This window comes from Lissotriton helveticus, chromosome 3_1, assembly GCF_964261635.1.
Source record: "Lissotriton helveticus chromosome 3_1, aLisHel1.1, whole genome shotgun sequence".
Taxonomy (NCBI): Eukaryota; Metazoa; Chordata; class Amphibia; order Caudata; family Salamandridae; genus Lissotriton; species Lissotriton helveticus.
Window position 1 is genome coordinate 2,112,203,414 of NC_136061.1, and position 22,050 is coordinate 2,112,225,463.

The following is a 22,050-nucleotide window of genomic DNA, read 5'->3' on the forward strand; positions in this document are numbered from 1 at the left end:
AGCCCCCACCTTTTTTCCTCATTCTCACTTTGTTCTTTGAGTGAGGAAGACCTGTTTCTATTCATTGAGAAATGGCTACAGTAGCAGCAGCAGCAGGAGCATCTGCACCACCACCACCACCACCACCACAAGGACCACCACAACACCACATTGGTGGTGAAGAAAAAGAGGAGGAGGAGGAGGAGGAGGAGGAGGAGGAGGAGGGGCGGTTCCTGCCGGAAGATAATATCACCTATAAACCGAAGGAGCACTTTGTGTGGGAGTTTTTTAAAATCCCAAAGGACCAAAAGAAAGTCAATGCGCCAAAAGTGACATGTCTGATCTGTGGCACTGTACTTTCCAGGGGGAACCCTGCAAAAAAATATTCATTTGGGAACCACACAATGCTTCGCCACATGCAACGCAGGCACCCTAACAACTATGCTGCGGCAGAGGTCAGAGAACTGACCAGAAACCCTCCCCAATCTTCTCCGAGCTCCCCCAAAAGCAAACAACCCACTCCATCGGGTCCAGAGACAAGGGAGATGGTCCCAAACATCCAACGCCAGTTTGGAGATTACAAAATAGTTTGTATATTTTGTGGGACTACAATTTCGTATGGTGAGCAAAGCATCAAACTCATCAACCGTGCTGGAGACAACCACAACTGCAGAAAGAAACCTTAATTTTTTCTGATTTTTTTTGCTCCAGTTGAGCCGTTTACAATTCCCTGTTTTTTGTTTGTCCCCATAAAAACTACAAAAAAAATATAAAATTGTTCATAATAGCCAAAAAAAGTTAAAAATGTTCAAAAAAACAATAAAAAAATATAAAACAACAAAAAGAATTAAAAAAACAGTTTTTTTAGAACTACCTCCAATTTATAAAAAAATGCTACATTTTTTAAAAACTCTGTCATTCTTTTTTCTCCAGGGTACGCTCCACGGTACGCTCCCCGGTGCGCGTACCGGGCGCTCCCCCCCGCGAAAACCCCTTGTGGTCATTTCCCCCTTTGTTTTTGCAACCTCTTGTGTCTCGATCCTACCGAGACACAAGATAGCGGCCGCTCCGGACTGTTTAGAATGTTGACAGACACCCGAGAGCCAATCAGCTTTCCGCTCGCGTACTCGCGTAGCGCGCTGGTGCGTGCCCCGGTGCGCGTACCGGGGCGCGCTTATAGATATATATATTTTTTTGAACCTAAATTACTCAAAATCCACTGGAGCACATATCTTGAGACATAGCAAAGGCACATCGGGCTACCAGTCCCTACAATTTTGCCATGTTTGGTGGAAATCCATTCAGCCGTTCGGGCTAAAAGTGAGTCCAACCGCCCTATGGAAATTAACATGGGGAAAACACGTTTCGGGACCCCCCTTTTATCTCGGCCCCTGCTTCACGAATCCCTTCCAAACTTTCAGGGAAGGAGCGGAGCGGAGCTGGCCATTTTCTTGGAGAAATTCAGCCAATTCCATCAATCGACGCCAAAGTTATTCCAAATAGAATGTTGCTAATTTCCTATGGAAACTAGGTCCTAACTATAACTACCTACTGGCGACCGCCAGTAGGTAATATATATATATATATATATATATATATATATATATATATATATATATATATATATATAGTCATGGTACATAAATGTGGAGTTAAGAATAGTAAATCTATACTAAACTATTTACATTTACCGTCTCAAATTTTGGTCCTTGATAATTATGACATGAACTTCTGTCCACACAATATTTTTGTTTTCGATGTTGTGTCAGTGATCCATTTGTGAGATGTTAGCCTGTTTCCTTTTCAGCTTTCTATGTGGACTTAGAGATGGGGGCAAGCAGGGATACCAGAGCTGGATAAAGAATAGACCACAGTAATCTAACCTGAGTAAGGGCAATTGAACACAGTAGTCGGCAACTCAGCGGTACTCCCCCTTCACGACCACCGCTACCCCTCCCTGAGCAGCAAAACAGACAAGGATGTCTCCAGTTGCATTGGCTATGCCGGCTGAGAACACTACAGGTAGAGGCCACTAATGGCCAGTGGAGACAAACACCAATGGGAGAGGAATCCAATCCACACTGGTCATGCTAAGGGTCCCACGAGGGTCGTCTCTTTCGCCTACTCTCTTCAACGTATTCATGGAGCCTCTAACTGAAATTTCGAAATCTTCCAACATTCATTATCACATATATACTGATGAAAACAGTTGTGCTTGAAAATCTCCTTCCCAGAAAATATTAGGCTCCTCAACACAACTTTACAAAAAACCTAGAACTAGCTAACTCGCAGCCACCTCAAACTAAATGCCCTCAAAATGGAATTTCGCCTAATCGTCCCACCCAAACATTCTTCAGAAATCAAATTATGGATGAAGCATCTAACTGTTCACCAAGCATCCTCGATTCCACGAGATCTCTGGGAATAACTTTGGGCAAGAACCTGAACATGCAGGAGGACCTCAGTACTGTCACAAAAGGAGCAAAGTGCTAAATAGAAATTTTAAGAAAAGTAAGACCCTTCCTCCCCCATGACAACTTCAAGGCAGCAGTTCAATACCTAGTTATTCCCAGGCTGGAATATGGAAGTTCGACTGTATACGCCTCTAAGGGCCTTTCTTATTGCTGCTGCTTGACTCATCACAGGAGCAAAACGAAACAAACACATCACTCCAGATCTAAAATCCCTGGATTGGTTCCCATATCAGGCAAGGATAGAGTTAAACATTGCCTGCATGACCCATAACACATTACATTACAAGACCCCAAGGTGCTTGGTACAAAAACTATAATCATCTGGTGGATACAAATCCTCTAGATTAGCACCAGCACCTTGTTGATGAAACCACAGAAATTCCATAAAAAGAAAACTTGCAACAGAGTCTTCTCAGTATTGCCCTGAGAATTTGGACCTACCAACCACCAGAAATCAGACTGATCCACTTAACTGCATCATTCAAAAAAGCATTTAGAATATTACTTATGAACACATTTCTGCTCTAGGTCTCACAATTTGACAAAGTATCTACACCCATGAGTATTATTCCAATTTTGGAACATTTCTATTGTCATGTCGGCTTGGTCCTACGGAGGTAACTCGCCTGAATTTGTGAGCTTACACAGTCTGTACCTGTCTTATGTTGTTGTTTGCTTTTCTTGTTCTTCATTCCGATCATCTGTAAAGCGCTCTGATACCCTCACGGGTCATGTTCGTGCTATACAAACTTTATAAATAAATAAATATCCCAAAAATCCAAGTTAAATGAGGGGCACCCACTGGCATGTGCCACGGACCGCAAGAGAAAAAGCAAGAGCTGTGGGAGGCCGATACATGCCAGGGATTCCGCTATTCTCACCTCTCATTTTGATTACGCCAATTCCCTCAACTCAGGGCTTCCTATTTATCTGTTGACTAGACTCCAGTTTGATCCGAATATGTTGGCCCAGTATGTACTTAATCTCTCTTGCAAGACTCCGGTCTCCTAGCCTCACTCCACTGGTTGCCCATCGTGCAGAGATGTTTTTTTAAAACCCTCTGTCTGACTTTTAAAGCACTTTGCCAGGGAGCATCGGACCCATCTGTCCAGGAATGTGCATATGTAGCTTGACTTGGGCTCTCTGCTACTCTTGGAACTATGCTCTTGCAGGTTCCAAAAGTATGGAGAAGTCGGATTGATGACTGCTCTTTCTCTTACTGCAGTGCTAATCTATGGAATTCGCTTCCCCTCTCTTAGGTTTGCACCAGATTATTTGTTTTTAGGAAGGGTTTCAAACATAAGATGTTCCAACAAATGTAACCATCTGGCTCTATTCACATTAGTCAGCGTCAGGATGCCTCTTCTTGTGGTAGCAGTGTGCTTTAGAAATGTCTTTCATTCATCCAGTCATTCCCTCATTTAAATAATTCAGTCATTCATTCATACTTTTGATTAATCTGTAGCTCCTTTTAAGTAATGATTCAGGCTAGAGATTGATTCCTTACTAGGAAGGTTGTGGTATTTATTTATTTATTTATTTATAAAGTTTTATATAGCGCGAACGTGACCCACGAGGGTATCAAAGCACTTTACAGTATACATTATATAACATAATCGGATGAGGTAGTGTACAAGCATTTGAAATGTGTCATTACATACAAAAGAGATATATATAGTATATGGTTAACATAGGTGACCCGTAATCAGCAGGACATTGCACAACATACAGTTATTGAGCATTGGGTGGTTGTGCTAATAAACATACATATAATATTCTCCTTCGATTCACCATGGGTATGAGGTATATGGATAATATAGGAGACCCGTGGCCAACTGAGCTTTACACTAATTACAGTGATTGAGCATTAAGTGGCTGTGGTAATAAACACACATATAATAATCTCATTCATTCCACCAGAGGTAGGCGATGATATGCGGATCGGATATGTGACTTGGTGTCAGCCTAGAATTAAGACTTAAGACGTGAATTTGTTCATAAGTAGTATTTTTACTTCTTTTTTGAATACGGTAAAGGAAGAGATTCCACGTACAGCTGGAGGTAAGGAGTTCCAAATCTTTGGTGCAATCTATGCAACCAGTTCTCTTCTTATGGAAGGATTGCGGTTTCAGAAGTAAAGTACTCGTACTTCGAAGTTGTCTGCAACCTCCTGACCTTTCTAGCTTTAGAGCTAAGTAACTGGGTGTATTGTTATGTAGTGCTTTATGGGTCATGCAGGTAACCTTGAGGTGTATTCTTTCCTCCTAAGGTAACCAGTTCAGGGCTTTCAGGGTAGGAGAGATGTTGCTATTTCTTTTAGTTCCTGATACCAGTCTAGCCGGAGCATTAAGTGATGCCCTCCGCGGAGCCAGCTTGTATTTGGGGAGACCGCAAAGAGTGGTGCTTCCATAGTCCAATCAACCTTTCTTTTCAGTGGAAGCCAACACTTACAATTAATACTTTACATGATTCAAGTTTTTACCACTTGCATCAGTTTCAAAGAAAATATCCCCAAGATTAGAATTCATGACGTCTCCTTCTACACTAAATTAACTAACACAGGGAATTCCCTTGAATGAAATAAATCAAAGACAAATGATCGAAAATTGCAACTCTAAAAAGTGTTTTCACTGTTTAACAGAAGATGCTAACAGATGATGTATTACTCCTATATTTGAAGCTTTTTTTTAAATAGAAAAACAACATTCTCTCGGCTCATCTAAACATGGCACAGCAATCTTGGAGCTCTGTAACAACGTACTTTACTCCAGAATGAAGAAGGTATGTGCAGAAACAATAGCCCCTATTTAGCTTTAATGATTCCACAGAAATGCCTACATTCTCTGAGAACTCCTGATCCTGTTTTAGGAAGTTGCATTTTGCTGATTGGCATGCCACTTCCTGCCCTCAAGTTTCCGAAAGGAGCTTCAGCATTGACTGTACTGTTCTAATATGCTTCCCGTGGGGGGGCACTGCCCCCCTCCTCCATCATGCCACAATCTGTCCATTTGGGATGCTAAGACAAAATAAGTCTCGGATTTTGATTTTCTATGCCTCTCTTTTTTTATCATTTATCTTTTTGCATATCGAGACCTAGTTTAACAGTCACGAATAACCTTTGGCTTAATCCACCTCCAGTAGTTAATACCAGCCGCTGCTTCTGCAGGTAAGCGCGTGGGGGGGGGGGTGAGGGGGGCAATTCGACAGACGACGAAATAGGAAAAATTAAATAAATACATCTTATTCATAACACTACTGTAATAAAACACTATGTAACGAAAACGAAGCTTCAAAAAATCTAAACCTGGCGCACTGCACAGCATGCCAAACCAGTCAAAGCACCATTAATGTAGCCAGTCATCTAGGCATCAGAAACCCACCATCATGAAATACGGCAACCTAACCCAGACACTACACACCACACAAGTCCATCCTCACGGGTCACTCTGTAAACTGGTATGCCACACTTGTACACACAATGAAATATGTGAGGTACTCATGTAAACAAGCCTTTAAATACATGTGGCACTGCATTGTTGATTAAAAATAAGGCTCCGTTTTTACTGATTTTTACAGATAAATACAGACAGAAAACCATTTATTTTCTTGTCTGTATTTATTTTTAAATGTGGATAAAAACGGAAATTGGATGCTTTTTGAGTGATACTAGATACACTTTGCCATGACTGCCAGGCCAATTACTGTGTAGATTGATAGTTAAGGGTATTAAAATAAGGAATTCTAGTAAAGAGGCTTAAACAGCAGTAGATATGCACAAGGCTGATACTGAAATGTGCATATTTTCATATAAGTGCATTGATTTATCTCAGCAGGTATTCATATCACTGAAACCAGGCAGGCATTCAAGCATGACTGCATATTTATTGGTAAAATAAATGTAGAAATATACCAGTTTCGGATTTATTTTTCTCACAAAACCTATAATAAATATGGATAAGTACAGATAAAGTTGACAAAAAATAAATATGCATAAATACATACGGAAACCTATATAAAAAGGACCCTCCCACAGATTCACATCTGCATTATGACAGGAACCCCTGTGACACCAACTACACACACAAGAAAAGTGGCAGCACTCATTGCTCAGGACCATGTTCTTCTTCACAAAAGCCACCCCGAAGTGTCTTCTTTTGAATGCATTCTACTCATCTTCATCATTCACTCCAACACTTCCAGAATAATTGCTCTCATCCACTGAGAACTGGCAAGCCAGTTAGGTCACGAAAACTGGTTCAAACATATGCACTAGCCCCATGCACAAACTCTGCAAAACTTCTCACAGAATCTAACCCTCTGTTTCAATTTCCATGCTGCCAAAGTAGATTAAGCCTTAGCCCTCAATGTCACCTCTAGCATTTACTGAAATGTTCCCTACAACCACACACTTGCTTTTGCGCTCAGCCAATTATTATCTATGCAACCTTCATTTCTCCTCCGAGCAGTAACTATTCCCAACCAGGTCTTGTTTTCCTTCTTTTATTTCTTGTATCTAAGGTCCCCATATCCCTTCCAAAAATAAAATGACGCTCAACATTAAATTCATCTAAACCTCTATCTCCTCGGCCACTCTCCTTCACCTGGATTCATGAACGAACAAATAGCTCTTAACCCTAGCTGTACTGCTAAACTCCTCAAGGGAAAATCTGAGGATCAATCCTATGCCCACCTTCATCTTCTTTCACCTAAGAACATTTAAGATACAAGGAACCGAACAGCTCTGCAAGTAAAACAATACTAAGCTATTGATGTACTAATGCTAAAATACCGAGGTCGTCCATACATATATAAAAAGGGTACAGTTTAATTTCCTTTTGTGCTAAAGTCAGATTTTCCTCCAATAAACCGAAAGCCTCATCAAATTCCTCATTTTATCCATTCACCGTCAATCAACTGCACAGTCCCAATAACAGAAAATTGCAACAGCTTATATAGACGCCTGCTATTAAATGATCTCTTGTAGCGCCCATAAAGTACGGAGCCCATTTAGAAGATGTATATCAACTAGCCGTCCAAAGGAGATGATCCTAACAACATATCATATTTTCTTGCATTCTACCACTCTTAGTGGGCTTCTCCTGACAACAATTTGTGGATTTATTCGGCTCCATTAGGGCCACAGAAGATGTCTTAAGAACATGGACTACATGATAGCTTAGTAAAGGCACTTCACACACAAATGTGCTTCATACGTAACAAAGTACTACCAAAACATCCATTGGCGCTTTACACTTTCTTAGCAAGTTTACATCATTACTTCGCACCACTTGCCATCCCAGCCCAGCCCAAACTGGTGGTTCTACGGCAACTCACTATTCGTGGCAGTGTGTGAAAAGCTGCTAAGAACTTATCAACTGGTCTAAAGGCAAATCTGCTTAGCTTCTGGATAGCCTGCAGCCTCACAATCACATCTAATATAAACTACACATAACTGCTCCCCTTTGTCCTGGGGGCAAATGTAGACACCGCTGCATCACAAACAAAGCACTGAAACTCACTGACTCAGCCGCTTCAATAACACTGCTTAGAAAAACATCGCCTAACCATGTCAAACAACTTCAAACAGAAATGTCAAAGCCCAAACTTTGCAGCTTCGAAAGACTTTCCTTTTGAATAGCCGGTGAATGAATGGGTCTTAAATTATATCTATCCACTTGGTAAAAACTACTGAAATCTCACCTCTTCATGAAGGAATTCACCACCAGTCTACACAAGCTATGCAATCACAACGAGCTCACCACTATCCCTAAAGAGCAAATCAGGTCAGCTAGGCTGGATATACCGCCACCTCTTCCCTCATTGTCCATCTGCAACTGAAACAGACAACTCGCACAGGGTGACTACTAACCTGCCAATAACTATTTTGCCACTATACAACGCATAAATGGGTTTACTCAGTCTACCTTTGTTTGTCTGAGTAAATATATAACTAGGCATGGTAGTGTGCGTTACAATGTTGGAATGCCCTGTGAGTTTGTGAGCACCTATAATACGGTAAGAGCAGGAGTAAGGGCCTGGCTTAGATCTCGCTAATGGGTTACTCTGTCACAACGGTGACGGATAACCTGTCCGCTGAAAAATAAATCCCATAGGATATAATGGGATTTATATTTCGGCAGACAGGATATCCGTCTTCATTGTGAAGGAGTAACCCATCCGCCAAGATCTAAATCAGGCCCTAAACATCTTTCCATTGCCTGAGGGGGAATCAGAAAAACACACCCAAGACTGGTGGGGGTTTACCGGGAAGGGTTCGTCCATACGCAAATATGGTTCTCCTGTGGAAATGTTTTATATTACTAATGCCGTTCCCAAGGTACGGTTGGAAACTACTAACAGTTGCACATACCTTGCTTCCCCTGCATTGTCACAACTAATAATTCACAAAGGATTTCCAGGATGTTGTTTGGCAACATGCAACTGTCAAAGGTTTCCAGGTGCAACCCGGGAAGCTTTTATAAATTCCGGAAATGAGTAAATCTACCATTTAAAGAATGTGAAAATGGTAATCACTTGGAATTCTCTAGGTTTTCTCATTTTTTGAGAGTCAGATTCACTATGCTTGAATTCCTGTAAACCTCAGGGTTACATTTCTTAAGAAATTAGGTTCATAATAAGTTCTGAAGTGAAGAGATTAACTACAGTAAAACCTCTTTATGACGTTTTGAACACTATGAGCAGAATAGAACTAATTAAGTTTATAAATGTTGCAATCCATGATCACTGTCACATGCTAGCCTGCTCTTTGCATGAGACATTTGCCTGTTAAAGAAGTGCAGGTCTGATCTCCTTTCGTAATTGATCAAGTGAAAGAGGATCATATCAGAGATATTCTATCACTTCTTAAACAGTGTTACCGGCCTGTGGCAATCCCCATTTGGTCTATAAGATTGCGCTAGTCCATTAGGTTTAAAAGCCAATATTTCTTCATGTCTATTCTCCTTTACTAAAGATGATAATGTCAATGACTGTGTGTGGGAGAATTCTTTTACACTGTTTCTATCCAGCAACAATGTAGGTGATCGTCCAAAAGGTCCTACTCAGAAGCAAGTGAAATCCTTAGGATTTTTGATGATAGCTCTAGCCAACTTGCTGGTCAGCCCTACACAGAACAGCATATGGAACTCTCTGAGATGTTCCACATTCCTGGTCATCCTGGCTGTACCTCTATCTCAGTGTACCTGGCTGAAATGAAAATCAACAAATCACTTAGATTCTTCATGGTTACGATCAATCGCAACCACATTTCTTTGCCTTGACTGGCTTTGCCCATAGTTAGTCTTAACCAAAGGACACATCTTGATTAGAAGGTCTTCCCAGCCCTGTTTGTGCTTACATCCTGAAGAGCTTTTAGGTACTCATAACTTTGATTACTTTCCCTCATAGGCTTGACAATGACTTTTATATCAGTAATACCTTGGCTGGCGAGGGTCAGCAGCCTGTCTCTTAAAAAGAGAGAAACATTGATTCTTGTAAAGTGCAGTTGTGGATGGGGATATGCTTACTGGATATCATCAAATAATCCTCCCTTATTCAAAGTTTGAGCGTAGGAGGCCTCCCCCGAAGCAGAGGTTTATTTGAGAGGGACTTGCATGCCATGTTTGTAGACCTATGTGGCTGGTCCTGGGATGCTGACTGCTCTGATCTGTTCACTGAAGAATGTATCTGTCTTCAAATGCATGGGATCTATTTATCCCTCATAATTTCTGCTTTGCCACGAGCCTTCAAATATATTGCTCATGATGCTTGACAAACTTGGTAGATATTGGAGTGGCAATTTTACAGAGGATCACCACATGTCTGATTCCAAGTACCAACCACTAGCCCAGGCAATATACAGCTAGGAGGTTTTTTTGGTATTCCAGAATTTCAAGGCGTACAACCAGAGTATCCGCAAGGTAATGGTAAGAGTTATTGAATAGTTAGTATAGGCAATGAGGCGAACGGTAAATCCTCACAACCGTTCAGGGATGGACCAAGATTGATCCATACGAAACATAAGAAAACAACAGTGCCCCTGCGCTATACAATATAGGTATGTAATTTTTTAGTGTTAAGAGTATCCGTACTATTGGTAGAAAAACATTAGAGCACCACCAAAATCAGTTAGACATTTAAACAGTTGGCGAACAGGCTTGACAAAATAGAAGTATCAATCAGTTCCGTTGTTGGTGTGATAGTTCTGTTTATTGTTCCTATATATGGGCCAACACGTGTTTCATCGCAGGGAAACAGACTGCGAATCTTCAGGGCTGAATAGAAACATAGAGAGTACATTCATGATCATGTTTGTAATGCAAGTGTATCAAAAGGTGACTTGATAGTGTCACCCATTGTGGAAAAAGCATGCCATTATGTGACTTCGTGGCAAAGTGCATCGAGATCATTCATTCGGTGACATTCGTGAACTTGAATGCTATCTTACTAATCAATATGATCTGTAGACAAAAGAACATTGGCCGCAGGAAGTTATAGTGATGAAGTGAAAAAAGTGTGGAGTGTGTAAAAAGATTTCGAAATCCCAAGTGACTGATACAGTGTATTTATGCAATTCTGATAACATCCTAAGGAAACCTTTTAGGAAACATTTGTAGGGTCTATATCTGTTCAAAATTATTTCTTCATTTGTTTATATTTGAATTTACTTATCTTGCCGGGGGTGTAGAAAGACAGTGATTAAGCTACTCTTTTCGATGCTTGTTCTATATTTGTTTGTTTCAAAATTATATTTTCTATTTACACCATAATTTAATGTGGCCTCAAGATGAGGGCTAGATTTATTATTCTCGGGTGTTTCCGATTTATTGTAGAGTACCACTCTCTGGATCGACTCTTTATTTTGTCTACAGTATAACAAGTACCCAATAAAAGAATATACAACCTACAAGGGGGAAAATTTGCTACTAACAAGAGAGGTCCATGTTAATGATTGCTCCAAGAAAAGGGCAGCGTCGATATGTAAAACACACGCTCTGGGGATAGCAAAATAACAAAAAGAAAAACAAAAAACAAACTCACCCTCATGGGTGAAGGGCGAAACCACATCGGTTTAGTGCGTAATGTGGAATCCTGTATCCGGAGTTTCCAAGAAATATGTGAACAAAAAGTTCCGCGAGACCTGATGAGTCTAAAAGGAGTGTAATGGTGTTTGTGCATAATTAATTGGCTGTTTGTCTTATAGTCTACACATAGAAAAGGGAACCGAAAAAAAACAAACTAACTAGATTGACCTACCTCAATAGTTTCACAATAATATATGAACCGGGAGGAGAGAATAAACAGGTTCCTTTAAAATGGCAACGCTGTTTGTTACGAGAAAAGGCGGGTGCACCTGTAACGACAAGTAACAGGGAGAGAAACGGAAGGATGTGTTGGAGATAATCTGTTTGAATGCAGCGAACAGCGTCTGGTGTTAATCACCCAAAATGCGGAGGGCAAAGTTCGCTTACCTCTTCATTATTGTTCTCCCTCTTGTGTTTCCCGGCGCCGTTTTCCAAAGACGGTCATGTGACCGTAAGTCAGGCCGGAATATGTACCGGTGAGGCGCTTCCTAAGCAGAAAACGACTAGACCGTCAACTGATTTTGAGTCTGTTGATTTATTGGCCATATAAAGAAAAAATACTATATAAAAACACCCGCGTGCCGAGTGTTGGTAGACTATCATGTATTCTGTGACCTTATATCGTTTGCCAATGATAATTTTTGGAATTCCCATCTTTAAAGTCGGAAAATTCAAATAGAACATATAGTAGATTATTCGGCTTCTCTGACATATATTATAAGGAATTTAGTTGGTAAAGTTCATATATATGATTGAGCATGTGCAAGAATGTGCTCGTAAGCGCCGTATATGTTCGGTTTGGAACATATACATGTATAATATTTTCTTTAAGATAAGAGACACCCGGATAAAATCAAAATATCTGGGGTCATGGATGTTAAGGTGGATTCATGTGATTCCACCTTTTAGGATTTATGCCTCATAACACTATGTTTTATATCTCTGGGGAGTTACTGACATTAATCCGTGAGTATACTATTAAGCATAGAACACAAATGAATATACAATCTGTATATTAAAGACTCAAGACATAGTTTGAGAAGGAAACTTACAGTGATTTGATATATATCGCTATACTCAAATATCTTTTCTGATCAAAGTTAAAAGTCGGATCTGGCTAACTGCAACAATGGGCCAAGAGAACACATTGGAAGATAGATCATAAAGCCACATGATTTAGAAAATTCTTAGTTCCCTAGAAAGAATTGCATCTCTGGGTCATAATTTAATCCGTGTTCGATACTTTGAAGACGCATAATCCAAGTCGCTTCTTTGCGTCTGAGTGCCAACTCTCTGTTGCCACCTCTTACATGCATAGGCACAGTCTCAATTCCAAAGAAAGATACTGAGAAATCCTCTGTGTCTGCCTGACATGTGGCCACATGTAGGGCCACTGGATATTTCGGATCTTGTTTTTTATGGCCCTCATGTGCTCGGATATTCTCTCTTTCAATGCTCTGATAGTACTTCCGACGTATAGTTTGCCGCATCGGCATTCTATTATGTATACCACATATTTTGTGATACAGTTAATGTTTACTCTTATGTCATATGTCTCTTTGTTTGGTCCATTGAAGTGTTTAGTTTTGTGCTTCGCCCATTTGCACATGGTGCAAAAGCCACATTTGAAAAATCCGTTGCTGCGTTGCGTTAACCAGTTAGGGGTCATATCACTTCGTGGGACTGTAGGACTTAGTCTATTTCTAAAAGTTCTCCCTTTGCAGAAAGTGATTTGAGGAGTTATGGGTATTATTCCTTTCAGTGTTGAATCTTCTCTGAGCAGACCCCAGTGTTTGGTCATACTGTGTCTGAGTGATTGATGCAGTGCATTGTATTCAGTGATCATTCTCACTGTTGAGTCTTTCGCCAACAGAGAGTCTCTGGGTTTCAGCGTGTCAGTTCTCTTTATTTTGGAGAGTTTCTTTTTCGCTTGAGAAAGGATGGCTTTTGGGTACCCCCGTTTCTCAAACCTCATTTCCATGTCTTTTATAGTGGTTTCAAGATTCTTATCATCACTACAATTACGCCTGGCACGGAGGAATTCTCCAAAAGGTATTGACCTGATTTGGTGGAAGGGATGAAAGCTATCAGCTCTCAAAATGGCATTGCACGAGGTCGGCTTCCTGTACAGTTTGCTTTGTAATTTGTTATCCTTCACATAAAATTCAAGGTCTAGGAATTCTATGTGTGTTTTGCTTGATTTCATGGTGAAGTTTAATTCCCAATCATTATGATTGAGATGATCAAAAAAGCTTTGTAGTAGTTCCTCTGTGCCTGTCCAAAGTAAAATGCAGTCGTCTATATAACGACCCCAAAATAAAATGGAGTCAGTATACATACTGCCTTGGTTGCCCCAAATATGGTCATCTTCGAAAGCACCCATAAAAAGATTGGCGAAAGAGGGGGAAAATTTTGAACGCATGGCTACGCCACGTTTTTGTTGGTACCATTGTTTGTGGAAGATGAAAAAATTGTTGGTTAAGATTAGGTTCATCATTGAGATTAGCATTTGTGTGTGTGCCCAGAGAGACGCTGGTCGATTTGACAGAATACGAGTTATCGCTTTCATACCTAAAATTGGATTGATGCTAGTGTATAGTGCGACAACGTCCATAGTGACCAGGGTAGTGTTAGGTTGCCATTCTAAGTCGCCCAATACGCTGAGTATATGCTTCGAATCTTGTATGTAAGAGGGCAGGTTTTTTACAAGTGGGTTTAGGAACATATCCACATATTCTGCAAGTCTCTCAGTGGGACCTCCAATTCCAGAGACAATAGGCCTGCCTGGAGGAAAGGGGAGATCTTTATGAATTTTCGGAAGGGTGTAAAGCCATGCTTATGTGGGTTTGAGTACTTTGAGATACAAGTACTCGTCATCATTCAGGAGACCATCTTCTTTCCATTTGCGTAGATGGTCATTGATGGTGATTGTCAAAGCGCCCATTGGGTTGTTTGTGATAAGTTCATAACAAGAATGGTCTGCTAACTGATTCAGTATTTCATTGTTGTAATCATCTGTGTTCATAACCACAATATTGCCTCCTTTGTCTGCCTCACGAATAATGATGGTGGGAGTTTGCGTGAGTATGCTGAGGGCGTGACGCTCTCCTTTAGTCAGATTGTCTTTGAATGTAAAGGTTTCATTGTGTTTTTTTGTGTTGATTTTGTTAAGGTCTTCAAGAACCTGTCTATAAAAGGTATCGATGCTGTTACCACCTGGTAATAATGTTGGTGTCCATGTAGATTTATTTTTTAAACCACTTACAACATCTAAGTCTGTATCAATATTCATTTCTTCCAGAAGTTGCCCCATTTCCATAGGACTGTCTTCCTGTTCAGTGATAGACAACAGTAAATGAATTGCTTGAACATCTTTTATTGTTAGTTCATCATTAATCAAGACATCAGGAATATTCTTTACATTTTTGTCACTAGGTGTTTTTCCTGCAAAGTACTTTTTAAGTTTAAGACTGCGGACAAATTTAAAGAGATCTATTTTGATTTGACAGATGTCTCCTGTAGAGTAAGGATTGAAGTTAAGGCCTTTAGAGAGAAGATTGGTCATATCGGGAGTTAATGGAAAAGAGGAAAGGTTTATTACTTGGACCTCTTTATTTTCATTTATTGTTTCTTTGTTGTTCCTGATCTTAGTTTTTTGCGATAATCCTCGTTGGCCACCCCTGCTGCCTCTGTGAGTCTTAGATTTTGTGTTCCTCTTTGGGGTTGAGCCCTGTATCCTTTTCGAATCCGCTCCATTTCTACTAAAAAAGGAGTGCTATTGGCATCTAGGGTGTCGCCCGTTTCTAGTTCTGGTTCACTTGTACCAGCAGTGTTAAGGGATGTATTGCTGGACGAGACAGAGCTGGGGGCAGATGCGTTATCGCCGGATCTTTTGGGGTTGGTTGGTCGAATCATTGCATCGTATTTGCGATCATAAGTGAAAATTCTACCGTTGCGGTAGTCTCCATCGTCTCTCTTTATTTGTCTGGCTTTTCTTTCTTTTATTTCATCCTGATGTTTAGATAAGACCTCATCTAAGATGGTGTAGTTTTTCACCGTGGGTTCTGGTAAATTGAGGTCTTTTTTTTCTTTTTCAAGGATCGCAATTTCTCCTAGTAATTTAATGGATTTGCGATCAGCGCTCTCTATTAAAATGTCCATGAGAGCAAAAGAATTGTTAGTTACAGAGTCTGCCCATTTTTTTAGGAGATCAACATCCAGATTGTCGTAGGTGGGAAAGATTTGAGAGCGTAAGCCTCTGGGTATCTGTTTTAGTCGCATGTACTGCTTGAGCGTGGTGGCATCCCACCATCGTGAGCTCTCTTGTTTTTTCAGTCTTTCCAATTTTTTTAATTTGTCTTTTAGACCCTCAATACGAGGGGGACCAGAAATGGCCGTGGCAGTATGCGTCGGCATGCCCTTGGCTAGATTTTCAAAGAGATCAGCAGCTATTTTGTCTCTGTTCATGATGAGGAAAATACAGTTGGAATGGTGTGCTCAAAGGTATGAATGCAGATAGGAATCAAGAGACTAGACGGGGGGCAGCCCTCTCTGGAAACAGTAAGTACAATATACAGCTAGGAGTTTTTTTTGGTATTCCAGAATTTCAAGGCGCACAACCAGAGTATCCGCAAGGTAATGGTAAGAGTTATTGAATAGTTAGTATAGGCAATGAGGCGAACGGTAAATCCTCACAACCGTTCAGGGATGGACCAAGATTGATCCATACGAAACATAAGAAAACAACAGTGCCCCTGCGCTATACAATATAGATATGTAATTTTTTAGTGTTAAGAGTATCCGTACTATTGGTAGAAAAACATTAGAGCACCACCAAAATCAGTTAGACATTTAAACAGTTGGCGAACAGGCTTGACAAAATAGAAGTATCAATCAGTTCCATTGTTGGTGTGATAGTTCTGTTTATTGTTCCTATATATGGGCCAACACGTGTTTCATCGCAGGGAAACAGACTGCGAATCTTCAGGGCTGAATAGAAACATAGAGAGTACATTCATGATCATGTTTGTAATGCAGGTGTATCAAAAGGTGACTTGATAGTGTCACCCATTGTGGAAAAAGCATGCCATTATGTGACTTCGTGGCAAAGTGCATCGAGATCATTCATTCGGTGACATTCGTGAACTTGAATGCTATCTTACTAATCAATATGATCTGTAGACAAAAGAACATTGGCCGCAGGAAGTTATAGTGATGAAGTGAAAAAAGTGTGGAGTGTGTAAAAAGATTTCGAAATCCCAAGTGACTGATACAGTGTATTTACGCAATTCTGATAACATCCTAAGGAAACCTTTTAGGAAACATTTGTAGGGTCTATATCTGTTCAAAAATATTTCTTCATTTGTTTATATTTGAATTTACTTATCTTGCCGGGGGTGTAGAAAGACAGTGATTAAGCTACTCTTTTCGATGCTTGTTCTATATTTATTTGTTTCAAAATTATATTTTCTATTTACACCATAATTTAATGTGGACTCAAGATGAGGGCTAGATTTATTATTCTCGGGTGTTTCCGATTTATTGTAGAGTACCACTCTCTGGATCGACTCTTTATTTTGTCTACAGTATAACAAGTACCCAATAAAAGAATATACAACCTACAAGGGGGAAAATTTGCTACTAACAAGAGAGGTCCATGTTAATGATTGCTCCAAGAAAAGGGCAGCGTCGATATGTAAAACACACGCTCTGGGGATAGCAAAATAACAAAAAGAAAAACAAAAAACAAACTCACCCTCATGGGTGAAGGGCGAAACCACATCGGTTTAGTGCGTAATGTGGAATCCTGTATCCGGAGTTTCCAAGAAATATGTGAACAAAAAGTTCCGCGAGACCTGATGAGTCTAAAAGGAGTGTAATAGTGTTTGTGCATAATTAATTGGCTGTTTGTCTGATAGTCTACACATAGAAAAGGGAACCGAAAAAAAACAAACAAACTAGATTGACCTACCTCAATAGTTTCACAATAATATATGAACCGGGAGGAGAGAATAAACAGGTTCCTTTAAAATGGCAACGCTGTTTGTTACGAGAAAAGGCGGGTGCACCTGTAACGACAAGTAACAGGGAGAGAAACGGAAGGATGTGTTGGAGATAATCTGTTTGAATGCAGCGAACAGCGTCTGGTGTTAATCACCCAAAATGCGGAGGGCAAAGTTCGCTTACCTCTTCATTATTGTTCTCCCTCTTGTGTTTCCCGGCGCCGTTTTCCAAAGACGGTCATGTGACCGTAAGTCAGGCCGGAATATGTACCGGTGAGGCGCTTCCTAAGCAGAAAACGACTAGACCGTCAACTGATTTTGAGTCTGTTGATTTATTGGCCATATAAAGAAAAAATACTATATAAAAACACCCGCGTGCCGAGTGTTGGTAGACTATCATGTATTCTGTGACCTTATATCGTTTGCCAATGATAATTTTTGGAATTCCCATCTTTAAAGTCGGAAAATTCAAATAGAACATATAGTAGATTATTCGGCTTCTCTGACATATATTATAAGGAATTTAGTTGGTAAAGTTCATATATATGATTGAGCATGTGCAAGAATGTGCTCGTAAGCGCCGTATATGTTCGGTTTGGAACATATACATGTATAATATTTTCTTTAAGATAAGAGACACCCGGATAAAATCAAAATATCTGGGGTCATGGATGTTAAGGTGGATTCATGTGATTCCACCTTTTAGGATTTATGCCTCATAACACTATGTTTTATATCTCTGGGGAGTTACTGACATTAATCCGTGAGTATACTATTAAGCATAGAACACAAATTAATATACAATCTGTATATTAAAGACTCAAGACATAGTTTGAGAAGGAAACTTACAGTGATTTGATATATATCGCTATACTCAAATATCTTTTCTGATCAAAGTTAAAAGTCGGATCTGGCTAACTGCAACAATGGGCCAAGAGAACACATTGGAAGATAGATCATAAAACCACATGATTTAGAAAATTCTTAGTTCCCTAGAAAGAATTGCATCTCTGGGTCATAATTTAATCCGTGTTCGATACTTTGAAGACGCATAATCCAAGTCGCTTCTTTGCGTCTGAGTGCCAACTCTCTGTTGCCACCTCTTACATGCGTAGGCACAGTCTCAATTCCAAAGAAAGATACTGAGAAATCCTCTGTGTCTGCCTGACATGTGGCCACATGTAGGGCCACTGGATATTTCGGATCTTGTTTTTGTATGGCCCTCATGTGCTCGGATATTCTCTCTTTCAATGCTCTGATAGTACTTCCGACGTATAGTTTGCCGCATCGGCATTCTATTATGTATACCACATATTTTGTGATACAGTTAATGTTTACTCTTATGTCATATGTCTCTTTGTTTGGTCCATTGAAGTGTTTAGTTTTGTGCTTCGCCCATTTGCACATGGTGCAAAAGCCACATTTGAAAAATCCGTTGCTGCATTGCGTTAACCAGTTAGGGGTCATATCACTTTGTGGGACTGTAGGACTTAGTCTATTTCTCAAAGTTCTCCCTTTGCGGAAAGTGATTTGGCCCAGGCAAGTCCCACCCACTGGCAAAGGATGTTATCTTTTAAACCTGATAAATTATTGGCCCGCATTTTTCTGTAATGTATTCATTACAAACTGGTTAATAACATCCGAAGAGATAACCTGTAGGGCTTAAGTATGCCAAAAGCATAATGATTTAAGTCTCAGTTCAAGGCAGTGAACCACTTACAGGGCGGCAGAGAGAATAACACCCAATTGCAATGGCCTCATACATCAAGAGTGATACAAGAAAGCCTTCCAACAAGCCTATCGACATGGGATTCCTGTTAATGAAATCTAAGGACTCCTTCTGTTTTCTTCTGACCAATAGAAAAAATGCCTTGCATAGGCCATATTAGTTATAGCAGAGGCAGTGTGGGTTCTCAATCGTAAATCATGGATTTTGACAGAGACCAATATCATCTTCACGACAATGTTATAAATGGAATACAAATCAAATAATGATGACCCGAATTATTTTGTACAGAGAATCTCTTTCATCAACTTATCTGTATGGGAGGATTCCAGTGGGGATTAATACTATGAATACCAATAACCTCTTCCAGGCAATAATCGCATAAATGGAACCCAAATCAAATACTGATGATCCCAATGTTTTTGTACCGGAAATATTTTGTCTTCAACTTATCTGTATGGGATGATGGAAGCTGGAATGAATTCTCAGAGCCTAGTGTAGAGTTTGGCAGACATGGTACTCCATTGAAAACGAGACAGGGACCCTGCCCGCCAAGCCTTACCTCCTACTGCCTCATTTAGAGACAGATTGAGACTAAGTATTCAATCGAGTGGGCCCCCATTAGCTCTGTAGATGAATACTTCCTCTGATGGCCCAACAGAGCAGGGGCCATCGGAGATAGGGCATTACATCGCCAGAGCTATATTGGATGGATGGTGTAAAGTCTTTTTTTATCTGCCCAACACATCCAGGAAAATCTAATATCTCCAGGTGTGGGGATCATTCCTTTTTTTTGTGATTATTTTTTTTTTTAGTTTGGCAGATGGCCATCAAAACCAACGACAGCCAGTCACCAGACTTGTAGTACATTGAATGGAACCGCTGTCACCGCGATTCCTTTTAATGTACAGAGATGATGGCTGGCCTGTAAATTCGGCAGCCGATACTCATTCAGGGTCGCAAAGGTAATTTCATCCTCCAACCTGATGTACTACACTCCATGCGCCAAGCCCTAACTCAGGCACTGTATGCCCAGCACCTGTCATTAGATCCGAAAGAATGCTGTCTTTGGGGTGCTGCAATTTAGAGATTCTGATGCAACAGAGTCTCCTCCTTGTCCAATGGGGACAAAAGAAATCCTATCACCTAACAGGCAATGTACCAACAGACAGGACAACAGATCATAGGCAATGCTTAATTTCACCTATGTACTATAGAGAACATGGATTTGGCACCCATTTCTAGTGGTCTTATGTAAAATAACGGTTAAAAGAGACAATGGTAATTAGATAGGGAGAGCATTGAATGTTGCTATTCACAATGCTGCAAACCAGCCATACTCACAGAGCCAATGGTAACGTCAGGTTCTACAACTCAGCATCTGACTCCGACCCAACCTCTGCCCCAACCCATGCCATACTGCATGATATCAAATGTCTTCTTCACCTGGATGTTTCATTCAGACTTCTAAAATCAATACGTGATCTAGCTTTGAGCATTAAAACTACAAGGGAAACCAGTTCCAGGATTTCCTGATGGGGCAATTTCTCTAACATTTCACTCAATTTCTAATTATTTGATGATGGCACATTTTACTATTTGTGTCCCACACATAGCGTTTGCTTTCTAAACAATGTGACATTGGAAACATTTTATTGCCCCAACTGTGAACTCAACACAACTTTTGACGTTTTCTTGCAACCCTCCCCAATTCGTCCTCCATCATCATCATCATCGGAGGCATTGCGCACAGATCAAGATTAATTTTCAACATACCTGAGTGTTCTATCCATTTCACTTCTTCACAAAATACACCTGTCTTTCCTTTGTTTCCCTTCAAATGCAGTGTTTGTCTACACGTGGGTCAGCAGGCCCACCGCATAACAGTTTTTTAAATAGAGACACAGGGAGCAGATCTGGCGCTAAATAGCACTGCTACAGGCTAGTAAAGTCCTTAACCACATGATTGACTTATTACAGACATAAATGCCATTGTGACAATGTTTTATGACACCAACAAGTACCCTATAGTTAATGTTGCTCAACTAATCAAGAACCCACTCCACGTGTATTGTTCTCACTTTTCTCACAGTCTTTCCCTTGCTTTTTCATTGGCAGCTCCCCTCACTTTCTTCACCACATTCTTACTTCTCTCAATTACCTTCTTGCTCCTTCATCATCCCAGTCGTGCAAGCCCTGGCCTGGGTGTGTGCTCTCTTAAGTCTCACCTTATCTTATGTCGTCCCATGGTACTCTGCTGCTCCACAACAGAAACGTCTAGAGTGTCCACCTCTGAGATTTCTCACTCATGTCTTCCTCCATTGCTGCACACTTCCCTTCTACTTCCTCCCGCTCTGCTCTCAGCTCAACCTATCTCCGCGTATCAACATTTACAAATAAGAGTGAACCTCTGAAATACTTGTTCTAATTAAACTGCTTACTTATTGTTGATCTAGTTTAAACCATTTATCTGCCTAATTTAACTTCAGGAATGCCAACAAGAGGAGTAAGTTGGAAACAAAATACATTCAGATTTCATACGAATAAAAAGACATAAACAACTCCTATCTGCATTTTAATTTTAAACAAAATAATTGAAACTACCGTGCAAAGCAAAGGTAACACTGAAGATTTTGAATACCAATGTTAAAATCACTTTTAAAATGACCTCTTCACTTTTCAAAGTGCTGAGGCTTCATATCATCTTTGGTCCTATTTCTCCTTTTTCAATCCTCCAGACACTAGCTTCTGCCTGCTCTCAGATCTTCAGGCCAAATCCTTGATGC

At 40.3% G+C, this 22,050-nt stretch overlaps 1 protein-coding gene across 2 annotated transcripts in view; it reads right to left on the minus strand.

The window, feature by feature from the left end:
* MAP1A (microtubule associated protein 1A) overlaps nucleotides 1-22,050 on the minus strand; it is a 546,065-nt gene that overhangs the window by 112,804 nt on the left and 411,211 nt on the right. The window lies entirely within an intron of this gene.